Raw genomic sequence first — 6,000 nt, forward strand, 5'->3', positions numbered from 1 at the left:
CTCTCTGCACCTCTATTCTCTTCTCCCTATACCTCTGCATGTTCTTAGCAATTCCTTTTTCCCACCCTAAAACCCAGCCTTTCTTCCCTTTCCTCTTCCAGATCATCTTCTTTCTCTTCTTTTTTCTTCTTTTCTCTTCTTCTTAACTCTTCCCTCCCTCTCTTAAGGCCTCTCCTCATCTTCTGGTCTTTACTCTCTTCCTAGACTTCCTTCTCACAATCCTCCCTTCAAAGTCTTCTCTGCCCAATAAACCCCTGACCTAGATAGACATGGAATAAGGATTTCTTTGGAATCTATTGATAGGGAACTTCTCTTTGTGCCCCACATCCTAGCACAATGCCTTGCATATAGATATTTAATAAAAGCTTCTTGATTGATTCCTTGTACTGGCTTCCATGAAGATCACCCTCACCTCTACCCACCCAATATAGCTTCTGTAGGGTTTGCCACCCAGGCCTGGAAACTCTTCTAGAAGTCATCATGGGTCACTTACATTGAGAATTATTTGAAGTTAACAGAAGAATAGGTAACACCTATAGAGTGTTTTAGGAATCCACACAACAACCCTGTAAAGCAGGTGCTATTACTCCAATTTTGCAGATGAAGAAATAGACTGAGGTAAGTCAAATCACTTGCCTAGAGTTGTATCACTATAGTAAGTTCTAAACCAAAATTCAAATCCAAGTTCTTTCTCTCTCCAAGTTTGACACTCTAGTCTCTTTTTGTTGTTGTTTTTGCAAGGCAATGGAGTTAAGTGACTTACCCAAGATCACACAATTAAGTAATTATTGTGACTGATTCTGAATTTGAACTCAGGTCCTCCTGGCTCCAAGGCTAGTGCTGTATCTACTGTGCCACCTAGCTGCCCCTATTGTGTGAGTTTATGAAATGAGTTGTTTAGACAGGTGGCCCTGCAAAAAGTATTCTAAGCAAAAGTGAATGACCACTTTTCAAATATATTGTAGTGGATATTCTTTTTGGGAGCAGGGGTTGGGCATATAGTTGATCGTTAAGTTCCTTTCCAGATCTTAAATTCTGTGTACATTGTCACAGAAAAGTAAAAATAATATAATTTGAAGAGAGCAAGCAATGACAATAAAGAAAATGAAGGGAGTGGCTCCTGGGTGCATTTTTGAAAGAAGATAAAAAGTCTAAGTAAAGAAAGGAATGGAAAGGGTGAGGGATAGACTATTTTTTTTCTGGGGAATAGCAAGAATGCTAGTGGAAATGGAACATAGAGAAGGGGAATAAAGTGACACATGCCTGGAAAGGTTGGTTGGAGTCTGAAGAAGGCCAGAATTAGAGTTATAACCAATATGAACAGAGAGATGGGACAGATTTGGTAGAGATAGAGTTAAAGATACTTGGAATATTGGGGGGTAAAAGAGAGGGAAGAGTCAAGGATGAGTCTATGGTTGTAAACCCAGGCAGCTAGAAGGATGTAGTATAGTTAAAAGAACCAGGAAAAATTTGAAGAATGGCAAAAAGATTGAGAGGTTAATGTAAGTTTGAATCCAAGATGCCTAGAATACACCCAGGTAGAAAAATCCAAGGGTTTGTTGAAGGAGGGTTGGAACGCATGAGAAGAATTAGAGTTAAATATTTAGGTTTTGGAATGTCTTCATAGAAATGACAATTGAATCCTTAGGAACTGTTAAAGGAGTGTATATAAGGAGAAGAGAAAGGGACACCTAAGTAGCACAGTGGATGGAGCACCAACACTGGATCTTGGAGAACCTGAGTTCAAATATGGCATCAGACACTTGATACTTACTTAGCTGTGTGATTTTGGGCAAATCACTTAACCCTATTGTCTTGCCAAAAAAAGGGGGACAATAGGAGAAAACATTTTCATGAAAGCCAATAATGGAGGGAATATCCAGAACAAGAGGGTAATCATTGAACTAAATCTTGGCAAGATGCCAAAAGGGTTGATTGCTGAGAAATAGTCATTCAATTTAACAGTTAAAAATTCATGGACAATCTTGGAAAAGCAGTTTATTGAATAGTGAGGTCAAAAGCTAGATTGCTGTAGATTCCATGGTGAGTTTGAGAAGGATGTTAAATGCTGCATATAGGATTAGAAAACAGACTAATGAGTTGCTTAGAGGAATGATACTTAGGAAATAAAGATGTATAAATATTTAAAGTGATGTTAGACTAAAATTTATTATATTTTAATTGAAATCAGAAAATCCAGTTCACAAAATTATAGATTTAAAGCTAGAAAAGAACTCAGAAGTTATCAAACCCAGTCTCCCCATTTAATAAATTTAATAAATACTGGGGCCCCAAAAGGCAAAGTGATTTCCCCCAAGGTCATGCAGGTAGGAAGAAACAGAACCAAGGTTTAAATTCAGTTCTACTAATTCCAAATCCACTACACCATGTTATCTACTGTATTCATGCTATCATTAATCATAATTTCAGACTAAAATAGCTTTAAGAGAGTTAGTTTAGGCTAAAATAGTTTTGAAAGAGACAATAGAAAGCTATATTGTGTCTAAAAGCATCTTAAATGATGGAATACTATCAATATTCAAAATAAAGAGGGGAAACCTTTTTTCTGCTAAAAGTCATTCGGATGTTTATAACATCATTCCCCCTGCTGTATTTGGTCAAATGTTTAATAAGTTCACCCTTAAAAAAAAGTCTAGATTAATTGAATTTTGAATTCTATTTGCAGTTGCTGTGGCAGTGCCATACCAAATGATTTCACCAGCCTTATACAGCAGCAGACTAGATATTCTCTGCCCCTGACTTAAAAAGAAAGACTAATTGAAATATATATATATATATATATATATATCTGCATATGTATGTCTATGTATAGTGTTCACTGGAGACATTTATGGGATATGATAAAGTAAAAAGTAAGTAAATAAATAAAAAAAGTAAAAAAACCATATTTGAACAGGATATTTATTGATTTTTTGTCTTTTTATTATGCAAATATTTTATTTGTGCTCCAATTATATATACTAGTAGTTTCTACCTATCATTTTTTGGTAAGGTTTTGTATGTTACACATTTTGCCCCCACCCTCCTTTCCCTCCCTTCTGCCCCCACCACAGAAGGCAGTCTGATAATCTTTACATTGTTACATTGCAATGCTATGCATTGGTCAAAATTGAATGTATTGAGAGGAAAAGACATATCCTTGAGGAAAAAATAAAATATTAGAGACAGCAAAATTATGTAGTACATAAGACAACTTTAAAAAAATTGGAGGTAATAGTGGTCTTTATTTAAACTCCACAATTCTTTCTCTGGATACAGATGGGTATTCTCCATCACAGACACCCTAAAATTGTCCCTGATTATTGCACTGATGAAATGAGCAAGTTCATTAAGGTTGACCATCACCCCCATGTTGCTTGCTAAGGTGAACAGGATATTTAAAATTCTTATTTTGATTAGTTTATGGAGAAAGGTGAATGGAAATCTTTGAGAAAATAGTTTTGAGGGATGCTCCATACATTTTTTTAAAAATCACACTCTAGGCCATAAAGAATTTGTAAATGAATATAGAAAGACAAATTGTAAATATCATTTACAGATCTGTATTAAAAATAGAAATAAGTAAAAGAAATGTGGATGAGAGATGTAGGTCTATGCATGATACCACATTGTTTATGGTAATTTCTTCAATAACCAAGCAAAGAAAGGCTTCACACTTGTTTTCGTGAGGGTCTTTCAAATACTTCAGGATCTTCTTCCTCCAGCTCAATTCTTTTCTCCAGATTTAAATATCTTCAGTTTATTTAACTATTCCTCATATTGCCTACTCTATTTTTTCCTCACAGTTCTTCTTCTTATCCCCTTAAAACAATCCTGACTATTACCATTATTCCTAAAATGTATTACCCATAACTGAAAACAATATTTCAGAAGAGAATACAGTTGAAACTACCCCCCTCTTCTGGATACTTCCATTCTTGTTTCATGTCATACTTTTAACTCATTAAACCTCCCAGGTTTTTTTCAACATGGCTTTTTAGTTATGTCATCTCCCCAGGATATGCTGGACCCTTTCAAATGTTTGCTGACCTAGATCAATGGTAAGACCACATTTCTTCTTCCCAAGGGAAAAGGAACAGGAAGGTAGTTCTGGATGGTATGGTATATAGCACTGGGGTCAAAGACAAAAGTTCTAATCCCAGTCCTACTTCTTGGGTCTTTGTGGAATTCTGGAAATGACAAGGATTTACTCACTGGAGGACCTAAAGAAAATACTGGATGATCCAGTTTTTCAGATTTGTGGATTGTTTTTCAGGTATAGGTTACACTAAATGATGTAAGGTGTTCTCTAATACTAAAATGCTTTGAAATTTTGTCTAGTGTTTCATATTATGGTTTCTATGGTAGTTCTCTCCCAGGATTGGGATCTTCATTTTCTCAGCACCTCACCCTTCTCTGTTATATCCCTGATAGTCCCCAGGTCAGAGGTAGTTTAGAATAAAAGGAAGTACTTTGAAGGCAGAGATGGAAGTCCCTGTAGTCTCTGTGAATTTATCTCCTGCTTTGCTCTGTATTTCAGTGACTCTTCTCTAGGGTCATGGGCTGATTCTTTTCACCATGAGTTTCTGTTCCCTCTTCAAAAATACTCAATCAAATATTTTAATTTCCATGATCCTTAATAATGTATTAGATCTCTCCATGATTTTCAGCAACATATGGCCTTTGTCATTACTGTAACTATACTGCTTTTTCCTTGAATCTTCACTTGGATTTACAAGGGCAAACTCCCTAGGCAATCTGATGATATAACTACTCTGAGCTTAAATCCTTCAAAAGAATACCTGCTATTTTGGTTTCAAAGGAGCACCCTATGGGTCCAGGCTTCTAACATTACAACTAATAAATCTCCATTGTCCCTTTGCCTTTAACTCATTAGTCAATATCTACAATTAGCTCAAAGCAAATATTTACTAAGAAAGGATAATAAGAACTGTAGCCATAAAACATTTCTCCATAAAACTGAGGCAAATTCTCACAAATACACCTGGTGTCAGTTGAAGGAATGGATACAAACTTGTATTATGATGGTATAGCACATGCATAAAGGGAACACATGGCCAGGTCACCTCATGCCTCTGAAATTGTACTGTCTGTTATCCTTTCTTTTCTTCAAAGTGCCTTTAGGTCCTTCAACTGACCTCCCAGAACCTTCTCTTCTCTCCAACTTGAGTGGCAGGGTAAATTCTCTCTTTAATCCATAATCTGTTCTCTTTTCTACTGCCAAGGATCATGCTTCTTGAACTATTCAGTTTGATTTTCTCTCAGTCCTTGTCTGGAGAGTGCATCTCTGCTCCCTGCATGTTTACAATGTCTCTTATGAGTCAATTAGATCTGCTGAAAGATGCCATGAGAATAAATGAAGAGAAAGATCACATGTCACAAAACTGCTCCTGACATCTAATGACTTACAGCCACCACTGTGGTCAGCTTTTTTGCAGTTCCTCCTATAGACTGACAGACAGACAGAAAGACAGTCAGATAGACAGATAGATGGAATGATTGATAGATTGATAGATTCCCCATCAAGGAGAACATTATACTTCATAAAGCATTCATACCTTGGTGACACATTAATACATTGTCACCTACCCTTATCAGTATATAGCCATCTTTACACAATAAAACACTTCAGTTCCAGTGATTGTATCCTGGCATAGCAGAAGTAAATTGATCAAGAATGAACTCCCCATCCCCAGCTCCACAGTGGCAAATTTTCCCCTTTAGCCTCTGGATGATATTCTTTAACTTCTATCAATTGACTTTAAGTTTTAATGGAAACAAACAAAACAAAAACAATTAGTCCACGTGATAATCTTTCAGATATCCTATCACCACTACCCTTTTCTCCATCAAATCTCTTCTCTATCATTGTCTCCTTTATTCAGAATGATTATAACAACTTTTTTTTTGCTTTCCTCTGAGTACTCCCCAGTTTATAATTGTCATTCCCAAAATATGTCACACAGAGCTGAAGAAAAT

Source organism: Macrotis lagotis, chromosome X, assembly GCF_037893015.1.
Source record: "Macrotis lagotis isolate mMagLag1 chromosome X, bilby.v1.9.chrom.fasta, whole genome shotgun sequence".
In the NCBI taxonomy this organism is placed as follows: Eukaryota; Metazoa; Chordata; class Mammalia; order Peramelemorphia; family Peramelidae; genus Macrotis; species Macrotis lagotis.